Below are 14,548 nucleotides of genomic sequence, written 5' to 3'. Positions count from 1 at the left end.
GGGACATCCCATCTCCCTCCCCAGGGCATGGCTGACCCCAGCCAGGCTCCCACTCCGAGGCTTTGCAGACTTCTGGCAGACCTCAGTGACCTTGGCCAGCTTTCACTGCTCATTTCCCACTCCATTACAGCATGGCACCCAAAACAGGACATATTCACAGAGGTGACTCTGGCAGGGCTGGGGAGGGTGCTGGAGGCAAGATGTTCTTTTTGTATCTCCCAACAATACTCATTTTTTAATCTTTTAATCTTTTTTTGTCGCAGTACAAGGCTCCTGCCTGCAATCCATTACATCCCCCAGCTCTTTTCTGCAGAGCAGCTGCCTTGCCAGCTTCTCCCTGTATTTATTTAGGCTTCCTCCCCTCTGCCCTGTATTTGTTCAGTTGAACCTTGCACTTGTCTTGGTGAACACCCTCCTGTTTTTCCTGGCTCTGTCTCTGATTTATGAAGATTGTTCTGAGCTCTAATCCTGCCTAGATGAGTTGCCTGAGCAATCCTGGCTCTGGCAGGAGGCACAAGTTCTCCAGCAGGTGACAAGAGGTGATTTTCATCCATGCACAGGTTAAGGACAATCAGTTCCTCTTCCTTTGACCCTTTCCACCCTCATATCTTTGACAAGACTGGTCCATATGTGGCAAATACCCAGGGAATGCTCTTGCTTGAGGATTAAAATTTAAAAAAAAAAAAAAAAAAAAGATAGGTAGCATGCCCAGGGGAAGGTAAACATCCTAAAGAAGCTGGGAAAGGGGCACAGCATGACACTGCCCTGGAAGAGCCTCCCCTCTGCCCCTGTTGTTGCTGCTCCCTTTTTTGTCCTGAGCAGTTTGCAAATATTTTCAGTCCTGCAGGTTGTTTCCATTAAGAGGGAAAAATCAATGAGGCAGCCAAGAGTCTGTGGCTGAGCCTGCTCTCTGCTAAAAATGGACCAAATGCCTCTTTCCTGAGTGCAGCGGGGTGGGTTTGCCTTTTCCCAGCCCTGACCCCGTCGCTTCCCGAAAGCTGCTCCGTGTTCCAGGCCTCCCTGCCTTGGAGCTGCTCCGGCTTCTCCTCCCTCAGCCTGAGCCCAGCCCCAGCACTCATCCGGGGCTGGGGCTCGGCAGCTCCTGCTAATGGGAAAAGCATTCCTGTCATTTCATCAAGTCGCTTAATAATTTACTAGAAATGCCTACTGATTCCTTGCACGCTTCTGTGGAGACAGAGGTAAATAAGAGCCATTCGTCATTGCATTATGTATCGGTAATTAAAAATTACTAGGTAACTTGAACCAAAAATTGAATAATTTGAAGTAAAATTAAATAATTCTAGGTAATCAGTACTAAATGAGACCATTATTTTGCTTATCAGTGACTAAAAATTACCAGGCATTTTTCCTCATTTGGATGCTCTCCTTCGCCCTCCGTGTCAGTAGAGCCTTTCTAATTTGTTTTAATTGTTAATTTTAATGAGTAGTGTTTTTCTGATAACATTTTAGCGTGTTTTGTTGTTTTTAGAGAGGGTTTTTATTGCGTTGCACAAAGCCTGAAGCACCTCAATGTGGGAGCAATTTGGAAGCTAAATTATTATTATTTATTTAAATCAAACCCTCCAGCCTCTTTAACCGTTTGGCTGATTCTGTAATTGCAGTACCAATGTGATGGAAATGCTTATGGGGCTGGCAAGGAAGTGTCTGGATGCTCTTCTTAGCTCCATGACCATGGCATATCCCCAGCCACTGGTTCTGCCTCCTGGGAAGATTTTTTGGACCCACAACCGTGCTGTTACTCCAGGTTTGCCCAGCACCTCCCATCAGCATCCCCCAGCAGTGGTTTGGAGGCACCTGGAGTAGGACATGAGTAGAAACCTTCTGTTTCAGGGTCTCATGCCATCCATGGAATAAGGAAAATTTGGGGGTAGGCAGTGAGACACCAATTAGAGCTCAGCTTTTATCTGGTTGTGGCAGCAGGGCAGGATGTGGCTGGTGCTGAACTGCTTTTGGAAGGGGGTGATGCTTCTTTGATGTGAAGTCACCACAGTCCTTAGGTCAAGGGCACCTTTGATGCCCTTTGAAGGTCTCTCCTGTCCCATTCCTGCTGTGGACAGTGGGGCTGCACCATGGCCCTGGGGCCCCTGAGACACCTCATGGCTCCAAGAGGCCACCAAGTCTCACCAGATTCTGTGTCTGGTCAAAAATCTCCAAACAGCTCAAGGTGAGCTGCTATTCCCAGGGTCCTCTGACCCCTATCTGCACCCATCCTCCTCCAGCTGCTTTCTAAGGGACTCCCAGTCTCTGTGCTGGTAAACTGGCAGGGGAGAGCAGGGTGGGACTGGGACAGCACTGCTGAATTCCTCCTGCCCTGTGAATCTCGAGGAGATCCTGAGGCTGATTAGCCTGATCCCCTTTGAGCTTCCCTTCCCTGCAGGGAAGGCCTGGACCTCCACGGTCTCCCCACTGTGCCTGGCAAGGGTTTGTCACCTCCCTGCTCCATGGCACAAGGTGTTTGTGCTCTCAGAGGAAGGATGTTGGCTCACTTGGCCGCTGCTGGGTCGCATTTCAGTCCCGTCTGCGGCGATTTGCGCCGCGCCATCGCCCCGGGGAGCTGCTGGGAGCACACAGATCCCTTCACACCCGGCTCAGAGCCCAGGGAAACCCTGCAGGTGTTCACTCAGCCTGGGCTTGTCCTGGAGGTGCTGCTGGGGCTGGGGTGGGAATGGCACAAGGTCAGGCTGCATCGCCTTGCTGGGGCTTGGGAGAGCCTGCTCATAGACTGTGAGCATCCTGCCCTGGGCTGCTCTGCCCCTTAATGGCTGTTAAAGGGACAAAAATGTTGTCTCTTCTGTGGAGTTGGAGGTTGTGAAATAGCCTTATAATGTTCCCTTAGTGGATGCCAGCCCTCAGCCTGTGATAACCCCTGCTTTGTGTTGACCAAACAAGACAGCAGATGGAATAAGCAAGTAATTTGGGGATTTGTTTTTGCTTTTTCTCCTCTTTAATAAGATCTTCTCCTCTAACCTTCTCTGAAATCCTAGAAAATAACTGGTTGAAAAGCTTCACCTGCTGCTGGAGTCAGGCCTGCCTCTGTTCTTGGGGTCATGGTGTTTCCTTGGAGTCAGGGCAGGCAATGGGCTGGAAACACTGAGGATGGACTGAGGATAGGAGCCTGGAGGTGGCTGCTGCAGCTGAGGAGCAGGGGAACCAGAGGAGGGGAAGGGTGGACTTATTCTTGCAAGATCTGCCTCTCTCCCATGTGCATGAGATGCCCTCTGAGCTTCCCAAATCCAAACAATCTGCTGCAATCTCCACAATGGGCTGGGACTGGTGGGGAGATACCTGGGCAAATCTGCTGCTGGGCTGTTGCAGGGCATGCAGGGAACCCCCAGAGTCTCATTCCCACTTGGTCTCAAGCCAGTGGCCCCAGTCCCTGACCCAGTGGCCAGCCTCTGCCCTCCAATGAGGCATAGAAGTGCCAAATTCAGACCAAGCAGCCCCAGATCTCTGGGGTGCCTGGTGGAGGGATGTACCAGGGGTCTGGACAGGGCTTTTTGTTGAGGTCTGCCTGGAGAGGCTGCTCCCTGCCTTGTACCTCTCACACCCAGGAATAGTTTTGTGGTACTTGGCATTCATCCCCCTACGCTTAATTTCATCCCATTTAGACCTAGTAAAAACTATTCCCTGCAAGCAATTTATTCAACAAATGTAGCTGGCACTTTCTGTTGCTGAGTTGTCCAGGAAGAGGCCACAATTTTTAATGATTTTTTTCCATTCAGTGAATGCTCTTTATGGCAGTATTTGAGCTCAGGGTTGTTCATGAATGGCAGTATAGTAAAAAAAAAAAATATCCGGTGGCCTATCTGAGCTGCAGTTTTCTATTCATGCCGCGAGGCCGGGCACCTTATCGCAGCAAGTATTGTTTCTCTCCCCTGAATAGGAGCTCTCATCTCCCTCAACTACCTCCACTCCTACCCAGAACAAAATTAATTTCATCCTGCAACAAATCTGGCTGCTTGATTAAATGAATCTGTTGCCGGCCCTGAAAGATATCTCAGTGAGCAAAATTTCATTTCTGGTTGAACACCCACTGAGGAAGCCACAGATGCAAGCGGATGGCTCCCAGAGGAGCTCAGGGCTGTATTTACAGTGCTATCGTGCTTCTGATCCCCCCACTCCTGTTTGTAATGACCTGGAAGGCAGCTCCTGGTGCTGTGGAAATACCCTGGGCACCAGTGACTCCTCATCAGCTCTCCCAACCCCAATGCCTGCTCCTGGCTGATGCCTAGTCAAGCTTGGCAAATTGAGCTCTTTTAATTTTTCCTTAGAAACCAATCCCTCGAGCCCTTTTTTTTTCTGTGGTAGGGGAATATCACCCCCCACATTAATTTCTCTGCAATTTCTTGGTGTACTCTGAAGCCCTAAGTGTGTTGCTGAGCCTGGGGTTGGAGGTGTGATGCTGCTGGAATTGCATCCTCATCCTTACCCAGCTCTAAGCCTCTGTTACCCACAGACACTGACTACTCCCGTCGCCATCCCACTCTTTCTGTCTGCCTTGTTTCCAAGCACTGAAACCCTTTTTATTCTGTCTGATCAAGACAAACATAGAGGAGTACTCGCAGCCGCTTGCCCAGGGAGGGGTTCGCCAAAACTGTCCTATTCTGGAACATTTTTATAGTAACTGTGTGATGAGGAAAAGATGGTGAGGGCTCACCGTTCTAATTAGGATCGTTTCTGTCTTGCAAGAGGGATTGGTGGGTAGTATTTATGGATACGAGTAGGTTCAGAAAAATTCCTAGCACCATCTGTTTGAGAGAGAACAGGAAGAATTTCAATATGCTTTAGACCTTGAAGTGTAATGTTTGTATAACAGGCTCATAAAATCAATTTCTAATAGTTACAGGTACCCCCTCAGGAATTTAAATAGTCTGTTAACAAAGTTATTCCATCTGCCAAGCAAATATATTAAATATGCACGTTCCATGCTACATATGTGGTTGCATGTGCCTTTCTCCTGCATGACGTGCCCTTGGGTTATGTGTGTTGGTTTTGCTCCTGGGTTACGCTTGGTTTTTCCTGATGGCAGCTCGCCTCGCTGTTTAGTCCCAGCTCAGTGGGAGCTCATTCACCTGCCTTTGGCCTGATAATTCACTGTTATGGTCACCTCATTCCTTGGAAGCTGATTGTGGGGGTTGCTCTGTCCTGGTCCCCTTCCCATCTCCTCCTCGGCTACCCGTGGATTGTCTCAGTGGAGAGAGCTGGCCACAGGGGTTAGAAGGGTTGGAGGGGACAGAGGGGTCTGACTTTGCAAACTGGGGACATGCATGAGGCAGGATAATCCCTTCACACCCATTTTGCAGACTTTATAAACTGATGTTGCAGCCTGGATAATGAGCCAGTTGGGTTTTGCTCTGCTCCTTGCTCCTCCGTGGCACCTCACTTTTCCATTACCCTTTGGATCCATCAGTGCCCTGCTTGGTGCCAGAACTCCAACTGCCTTGTGTGTTTGGGAACAGGCTGACAACTCGGGGCATATGCAGGCAAACTGCAAATATGTCATCCTGTTAACTAAACAGTTTGCATTTAACGCTGCCCGTGGAGCTGAACGACACCTCGCCAGTTCTGCAAAGGTTGTGTTCTCAGCGTGATCGGGAGTGATTTATGGCGAGCGTTCGGCTGTGTGTCCAGAATATCGATGGAGGCGTTTGCTGCCTGTTGTGTTTAATAGCTCTTGGGGTCCCTCTTTTTACCATTGTGTCATTTGCTGCCTGCCAGCCTGCGCAGGTCTGGGAGCACATCTCCGTCTGGGCAGAGTTATTGATTGCGGCGTGTTTGGAGCTGCCACTGGCTGGGTGCTGGCAGTGGGTGCCTCTTCCAAACAGCTGCAGCAGGCACGGCACTCGCTGGCCACTGTCCCCAAGTCCCCTTGTCCACCTGCTGCAGCATCACCTCAGGGGAGGTGCCCTGGAAGGAGGTGATCTGCCCTCCCCTCCCCACCCTGTATCGACAGGAACCAAGCTGAAACTGCTCTTTGCTGGGGAGTGGAGCTGGAAAGCAAAATCTGCATGGTTTTAATGGCTTTACCCAGAAAGCAGATAAGGCACAGAAATCCCATGGGATTCACCAGCAGTCAGGCAGGAGGTGTCCTGGAGGGCAGAAGCAAAACCCCGCACGTCTGAGGCGTGCCGGGAGACTGGGATTTCCTTCTGATGATGATTTCTTTGTGCTAGGCCGTTTATTCTTCTTTTTTAATTTAAAAATCCACATTCCCACTTCCACATAGCTCGTTATCTCAGGGCGTGTGATGAGGTGTCCAGGGGTCTGTCCCAGCAGAGATGATGCAGAACACATTCGCGCAGGCTGTTGGATCTGACCCCCCTCTCCCTCGGGGAGCGGGTGGTTTTCATTTCAGCCTCTTCCATTAGAAGCTCTAAGGGGAGCTCCATCTATTAACTGAGAACTGCAGGCCTGTAAATTTTGGCAAGAAAAAGTCCTTGGAAGCAAATCATCTGTATTTTCTCAGGGCTGTTTGTCCTCCCTCTTTGCATGTACAGCCTTTGCCGGTCGGGAGGCAGGTACTGCCACTGACTCCTTCTCCACATGTGCAGATTGATGGTGTCTGCTCCAGAGCCCTCTCCCTCTTCCCTTTCCTTCCTTCTCAGTTTTGTTCCTTCCCTTTTGAGCTGTTTCTGCTTTGCTTAGGAGACTCCTTTATCTGCCAAGTCCTGATGTGTATCTGTTCATTTCCTAGGGCAAACACATTGATCTGTGATTTCTGTTATGATACTGCAGATTTCTGTTCCTTTTATTCTTTTATATATATATATATATACTTTATCCTGCCATCCAGGAGGTTTCTGTGCTATGGAGAAGCTCAGTGTTTCTAGAAAAATGTGTGTTTCCCTGCCTCAGAGCTGTGCCTAATTGCATACAGAGCAAGCGTCCATCCCTCTTAGTTCCAGTGTAATTCTTTGCGGTGTGTTCCTTTGTGATTGTGTTATTCCAGCAATAACAGCCACTCTCCTTCCAGATATTAATTCTTTTCATGAGCATCACCATACTGGCAAAGAGTTGGGTGCTTTTTTTCCATCTTAATGCTCTACTTCATAGTTCAAATCGGGGATTTATGCTTCAGGGATCTTAGAGAAGACTTTCCTCCTTTCTGCTACTTCCTTCCAGGAACGCCATCTTTCTGTGCTGGGATTTGGAATTCTTGGACGTGTTACTGATGCCAGGGATGCTGCTCTCTGCTTTTAGATTTGTATTTACTGCCATGCTTTGCTCTTTAATTTTGTTGTTCTCTTTCTGGCACAGAGATGAAGTAATGCAAATGAAGGCTGGAGTATTTGTTTTGCACAAAAACCAACCCTGGCTATTCCAAGGGAAGGCTGGCAGGGAGTGGGAGGGCAATGGGCAGCATTTTTCCATGCAGCCACTGTAGCTCTGGGCATCCTGTGAGGGCTGTAATGTAGGGGCAACGGCCTGGGCAGAAGTGGGTGTTCCCAACACCTGGCACAGCAAGATTGGAGAGCAAAGTGCAGAAAAGACAGGGATGCCTCCCAAAAATACCACTTACCTCTATCACACCTCTCCCTGTGCTGAGGATAACACATTATTTTTTCATTCTGGAAGACCTTATTTCTTATTATGGGTTAGTTTTACAGCACCCTGATGTGTGCTCAGCACTTCACGGTGCAGGGAAAAAGATGAGGTCTGTGTGACAGGCGTTAAATCCTGACTGAGTTACAAAGAGAAGAACCAGCATGTCTGTGCCCTGGCCTTCATCCTGTCCTGCTGCTACAGGGGCTTTGAGACCCTTCTATGTTTTTTAGTGACATGAGGGAGGTTTTTCTGCCCCATGGCAGCCCTGCTGCCCACTGTGCTCTGCTTCTCACCCAAGCCATCACTTTTGGCAGGTGGGAGTCCTGTGAAAGCTGCAGCAAGGAGGGCATATGGCACACAGCTCCCAAACAGGGCCCAGGGAATGGTGCTGTGCCAGGACCATTTGACAGCCTGGCACAGTCCCCCTGAGCCACCTGTGAGTGGGGGAAAACGTTGGCATTCAGCAAGGGCTCATTCACTCAGGCTGGTGCCTCAGCTGCAGGCTGTGCTGGAGCCAGTGGGACCTAGAGGCTGTGTCGGGGTGGGTTTGCAGCTGGGATCCCTGCTGGAGGAGGAGGTTAGGCTGCCCCAGGGCAATGCCCCATCTTGGGCAAACTCCCTCTGCCCTTTCAGAGGGTGCCTGGGTATAGAATCACCTCAACCCTGTCATCTGGGCAGGAGAGGTGCAGACTGCCTTCCACAGCTCTGGGGATGCTCATGCTCCACCAGGGTCAAAATGGGAGGCAATGGGTCCTCTGCTCCATCCCCATGCCCAGGAGCTGCCATTGCCCTCCTTGGCTACGTGGGAATGGCTCCTGGGGCTGGAGCACGCTGAATTTAACTTTTCAAATGGGGTTTCTGGCATCCAGCCAAGCAGCATTTCATGTTGTCAAATATTTTGGCAAACCACATCTCAGCTTTAGTCTGAAGCGTCTTTCGCTGGGGAAACGGCGTCGAGCCGAGCTGCCGGCACGATCCCAGCACAGAGGGGAGCACAGCACTGCCAGACACGTCCTGGATGGGAGCTGCTGCTGCTGGGGTGCCCTGGTGCCCTGGCTGGGGGGCACTGGGACCACAGCTGGGCAGGGTGACTGGTGAGCAGTGAAAGGGCCAAGAAAAGGTGTTTCAAGGTGACTCTAAATGGTTTGTGAAATCAGGCTGAACGGGGAAAATTGTATTGACAAGAATAAGAAAACCTTGAAAAGTGATTTTTCAAGTCTCGATTTTGGCTTTTTGTTCTGAAATTGCCCTGCATTAAGAAGAGAATAAAAAAAAAAATAAATAAAAAAAAACCAGCTCTAAGTAAACTAGAAATAAGGGGACTGTATTTTTTTTTTACCAGCTCATTGGAAAAATGAAACATATTTGTTCTGGGTCAGACCAAAATGAGCACAGCAATCAGTTATCCACAGAGCCACGCTGTAGGCTGCCTTTCCTTCTGCTCTCTCTCCTGGGCATCCTTGAAAGAATATCCAATACCTTTTTATGATGTTTGAAAGAAAATATCTCTGAGGAGAGGAAAAAAAAGCAAGGTGTGATCCCAAAAAGTCTGCTTTCACAGCTTGGACAGACCCATCTTTCCCTCCCACGGCCGCTGCTCCTTCCTCCTGCCTGTCACGTTGTGTGGTTAGAGCACACGTACTCACAGCCCCAGCACCATGATGGGTTTTGAAAGCCTGAGAAATCCTCCCAAAAGCCTGGTTTCCGGCCAAAAAAACTCGAGGTTATGCAAACATACACAGGGCTTGCAAACAGGCTGTGTGTGTTGGATGAAGAGCAGCTTTGCAAAGCAGGTGTGAGCTGATGCGGGAAGAGCTGCGCTGCCTGATGTCTGCACTGAAATCCAGTGTCAGCCCAGACTGAAACCAGGGCTCTGGAATTAAAGAAGAGACAACCAAGGAATAAAAATCCACCCTTGCAGCACATCCCAAGCACAATCCCAATGGATCCCAGGCGAGTAGGCAGTGCCATCCCTGCAGATTAGGGCTGCAGGACCCCTTTTTGAAACACCACCAGCACACCTGGGGGCAGTGGGGTGACCCCTCCCCAACCCAGCTCACCCACCTGCATCCCCCACCATGCTGCCACGACCCTGGTTGTGCCCCTAGAGCCCTGCATGACCTGCCTGTGCTGAGGTTGAAAGGTGAATGGTTCCTCAACAAAGGCACACCTGAAGTCTTGTGCACCAGTGAAACCTCCTAAAAACCCAGTTTCTGTCAGCTGCCAGGAAAAAGCTTGTTTGGGTATAAAATGCATTCAGAAGAGTTATTCTCTTATGAAAAACTGTGGCTGTCAAAGCACCATGGTGGAGTTGCATTTATTACATATTAATGACTCCACATCAGCTGCGTTTGCTTTACAGTACCCAAATATTGGAAATATCAATGTACAAGCATTCTGCAGTGTGAATTGTCAGACATGCAAATCTTAGGAAGCCCAGCAAAGCCACTGTGTTACCCACAGGAAATGCTCCCTGCGCTGGTGAATGCCATCGTGGCAGTGAGACTCGGTCACCTGGAGCTGTGCACTCACAACCATGTGAAAAGTGGGGAAGATGTGAGTCTGTCTTGCTCCATCCCAGAGCTGGGAGCTGCACCAACCTCCTGTTTGGATGCTTTTAACAAACACGGGATGAAGAGGCTCCTGCCAGTGTTACAACATGGAGGGAAGCACATGGTGTGAAAAGCTTTCAGGGAAACGGGACAGAGGTGTCTGCACTGTGGGATTCTTGACACCTGGTGTTGGAGGCTGAGCAGAGCAGAGAGATGTTCTCTGGCATGGAGAGGGTCATTCAGAGTATATAATCCTTTTTCTCATTGCTCCTTGGAGGGACTTGTTCGGGGATTGAACCCAATAGTCTATTCTATTCTGTTCCTTTCCACTCTCCAAGCCCCTGGGGGTCACCTGGGCACAGTGACATCCTTCCCCTTCGCTCCCTTCTTCAGGGCAGGGAGGGATGCTGCTTGGTTTGGGTGAGTGCCAGGCAGAGTTGATCCCCCTGGGGCAGAAGCAGCAGAAATGGGACTGGGGAAACCGTGACTGGGACCCTGCTGGGACCCTGCTGCTTTCCCCAGTCTGATAAAGGAGACTGAAGCATCTCTTCTCACTCATTTCTTGGCCAAGATCAGGCTTGAGGAATCATCCCATGAGATGGCTTTCTGCAGCCTCCACTGTCCCCACCACCAGGCATCAGATTCTGAAGGAGCACAGTCCCAGTCTGATCCAGACTCTGCTCCCAGAAGGGGAACAAACATTCCAGAGTAGTTCATCAATAATGTGTCTTTTCCTCACTCATCTCTCCACAAGATCTTGGTGGGTATGGATGTGCTTCCCAGCCTCTCTACTGCTATGTTCATTGGGGAAACTGAGGCATAGAGTGGCAGGAATGTGAGTACAGGCATCTCCAGCACAGGCAGGGCTGCAGCAGAGCTGGGACCAAAACCCAGGGAGTTCAGTGCTTCACCTTGTGCCTCTGCTGTAAAACCACCTTTTTGCACCACTCACTGTGCTCAGCATTAGTGTGATGTTAGCTTGAAGGAGACATTGACACTCTGTTGGGGTTTTTGGTTCTCTTTAAAGCATGCCACGTGGCAGTTATTAGAAGAGCTGCCGACATTTTACAAATATTTCCAGGAAGAAATTTGCCATTGTCTGGGGCTGCAGAAGGGGAAGTGTGAGGATGACCAGCACGAGGCTGGCTGCCAGACTGTGCTCTTTATCCATCCATCAGTCTGTCCCCAAACCTCCCTTCCCCCAGTGAAGTGGTAACAGCAATGAGCCGGGGTGCCAAAGCCTCTCTGTGCTCTGCTTTCCCCCCCCACCCTGGCACGGGGGGCAGTGCCCCCTCCCTCGGTGTACATTCAATTTGGGACATTTGCAGCATTCCCCATCCTCAGGGACAGCGGTGCCTAAATGAGGACTGCAGAGCTGCCAGGCTGCTGCCTGTGAGCTGCCTGTTCCCTGGGGACACGGGGAGCTGAGCCCTCCTGGGCAGTGCCTGTGATCAGCAGCACACTGATGGCAGCTGAACTGGGCAGGGCTGGGGCTGCAGGGCTCCTTGCAGGGCACTGCCAGTGAGAAGCAGGAAGAGAAGCTATGCCTAGGGAAAGGGTTTGTTAAAAAGCTGAGGGGAATCACTGACAAACAGGGGGAGTTGTCTGCAGGAGATCTCCAGGTAACACTGAAGAGTAATGGCAGCTCTCGGTGCCACTGAGAGCTTTGATCCCCCCAGCCGTAATTTACACACTCGTGAGTCAGTGTAAAGTGCCTCCTGCACCTGCCTGCCTCTGTAACGGAGAAGCAGTAATAGTTTGTGGTTAAAATATTGCCCTCAGATGATAATCTGTGTGGCATGGTTTATACAGAGAAGCTGCACTGGGAGCAGGGATAACCTCTCCATCCTCGGTGAGAAGTTTTTGCACGCATGGTGCAGGAGCTGGGCACAGGGAGAGGGATGCTGTTGGATGTAGGGGTTTGCAGTCTGTGTATGAGGCTCTGCACTCCCCAGAGCAGGTGAGGCGCAGGGAAGGGTCCCTTACCATTCACAATAAGAGTGGTTACTGCACTTACAGATAGAAATGGTATCAGTGAAACCTCAGAAGTCCCACCCAGAAAAACAGTAACATCAAATCCATGCAACCCCATTTTCCCAGGACTGTTACCTCCCTCCAGCATGGTGGCTGCTTGGGGCTGGGTGACCAGGATAACACTGGAGCAGGATCTCAGCCTGGAGATCTCAGCAGGATCTCTTGAGGCTCAGAAGAGGTTTGGGGACAGACAAAAGTCTCCTGCAAGTGGGTGGCAGTGACGCAGGGCAGAGCATTGGTATTGCTGGTATGTCGAGCACCTTGTTTATTATACCTCAGACGTGTCGCAACAGTCCTGGGTTGTGTAATGATTTCCAGGAGATTTTCCTGCTTTCATTTTTTGGAGCTCTCATTCCCAGGGTTTAGTTTCTGCCATTGATGGGTTGTGGTAGAGAGAATGAGTTTGATTTTTAACTCTGCTTAGGTGGGGTTTTGTGTCGAGATACCAAGTGTGTGATAGAGAGAGGGAGGAGACCTTTCTGAATTGTTTTTTCTTCCTTCTCAAGAGCTTACAGATATGGGGTGAAAACTGGGTGCAACTTCCCATCTTGGTGATCTGATGCTACTCTGTTTCATGAAGATTGTAGGCCCTGACACCAGGAATTTCACTCACAGAGAATTAAATATTTATTCTCAGCACAAGTAAGAGGTCGTATTTGGCAAATGGCCTCGCCTTCCCACTGCACGAGGCTGAGGATCCCATGATCCAGCCTGAGTATTTGTGGCACTTCTGGGGCACTCCTCTTGCCCCTGCCAAGTCCCAGCCCTCCTCAACCAGGTTCTGGCACATTCCTCCCTTTCCCGTGGCACATGTGCAGTTTTTCTCTCCATTCTCTCCCTGCCTCAGATTTGGAGAGTTTGCACCATGAAATGGGAGTCACCTCAGCCTCTGCAAGGTGCAAGAGCAGAGAGAGCCCTGCTCTCCCCACATTCACAGTTCTGGGCTTGGATAAATCCTCTGAGATGTCAGTCAGCAAGGGCGAGCTCTTCATTCAGCATGGGTGACCCAGGAGTTTCAGAAGCTTAAAATATTGCACAACTTGGAAGAATTATCACTGGGAAAACTGCTGTAGCACCCCAGGGAAATTCAGAGCTCTGCCACAAAAGCAGAGGAATTCAAGCCTCTCCTTGAAGCGGCTGCAAGAATTTCTTAATTTGGCCATCTTTGTTTTCCAGAATCTCATTTGGCACATTGGCTGAAATCTTCCTGGCCTGGGTTATGCCCCCAGCTCCAGGGGCTTTTCTTGTTTTTGAAAACTAAATGCTGGCACAGTTAAAAGGAATTGAGGGAAGATCTTAAAATGGAAAATGTTGGGCAAGCCTGAATAGTTTTGCAGCATGAGCGTGGTGAGGGGAACCTCCTTGGTGGGGTCCCTCATGCTGCTGGCTGCTGTGCTCAGCTAGACTGAGCACGGATGGGCTCTGAGCGTGGGAGGATGCTCCTCTCCCCACTCCAAAGGAGTGCAGCAAATACCAGGGTACAGCTACACCAAACCTGCTTCCCACTGCATTTCTCTGCAGGGAGGCGCTGAGCAGAGGCTAAGTGGGACCTCTCCAGCTCACTGCCATGTACAAGCTCCTTCCACATCCAGACTTGAGCCCTCAAAGGATGAGTTGTACCACGTTGTTAAGGCCACAGCAAGGTCTCCCTCTGCGCTTCCCTTGCAAAGAATGAAATAACCTGGAAGCTGTTGGCCTCTGGAAGCAATTTAGCATGGGACGTGGCTATTAATTTAAATAGATTACAGAAATTTGAACTAAGCTGCATATAAATCTTCTGACCAGTTCTTTGGGCTTTGGTCTCTTTTGTTTACACTTTTTTTTTTTCTTTCTTTCTTTTCTTTTTGAATTGTGTTTTATTGATTCCTGAAGCTGTGATGTTCCAGTCGGAGCTCACTGCTTGGATGGCAGGCAGCTTCTCTCTTTCACACATATTACCTTTCAGAGCTACTGTGAGTAGGACACAGATGTTGTTAGGTCTCAGGTAAAGCCATCAAAGGTGGACGTTCAATCAAGTTTGACATCATCTTCAACCTGAAGGCAAAGGGGTTGGTTTTGATTAGCAGCTCGCGGGGTTGAGTCTAACCCATATCAGCGCTGCTGCTGCTACTTTACCTGAATGGCAAAACCACAGATGGTAATTATAACCATAAGTGCTTACAGATTTCCTAACAACAAAGATAATTTGTTTGCTCCATGCCTTGTTAGAAGGGGAATTTTGTTCTGGTGACTGGGTGGTTTGTGAATCAGTCGTTGCCCTTTCACCCCTCCGTCCCCAGCTCGGCTGTTCCCCCCAGCTGTGGCCATTAGATGTTGATCCAACCAGAAGGGTCCCGCCGAGTCTTGTCTCTGCAGTGGCCACAGAGACGCCAGCCCAGTGCAAGGAGCAGTCCTGG

The 14,548-nt window shown here is 49.9% G+C and overlaps 1 long non-coding RNA gene across 2 annotated transcripts; it reads right to left on the bottom strand.

Annotated features, from left to right (window-relative positions):
* Nucleotides 1-8,865: 8,865 nt before the first annotated feature.
* Nucleotides 8,866-12,820, bottom strand: LOC140684715 (uncharacterized). Of its 2 annotated transcripts, XR_012057416.1 has the most exons (3): nucleotides 12,228-12,820; nucleotides 9,305-9,439; nucleotides 8,866-9,074 (listed from the first exon to the last, which is right to left on the bottom strand). It is a non-coding gene; the product is annotated as an uncharacterized lncRNA (long non-coding RNA). The 2 variants fall into 2 exon arrangements; XR_012057415.1 differs by having other exon boundaries at nucleotides 8,866-9,439.
* Between the last annotated feature and the right edge of the window lie 1,728 nt (nucleotides 12,821-14,548).

This window comes from Taeniopygia guttata, chromosome 9, assembly GCF_048771995.1.
Source record: "Taeniopygia guttata chromosome 9, bTaeGut7.mat, whole genome shotgun sequence".
In the NCBI taxonomy this organism is placed as follows: Eukaryota; Metazoa; Chordata; class Aves; order Passeriformes; family Estrildidae; genus Taeniopygia; species Taeniopygia guttata.
The sequence above is the reverse complement of the archived record's forward strand: the minus strand, read 5'-3'. Positions and strand labels throughout refer to the sequence as shown.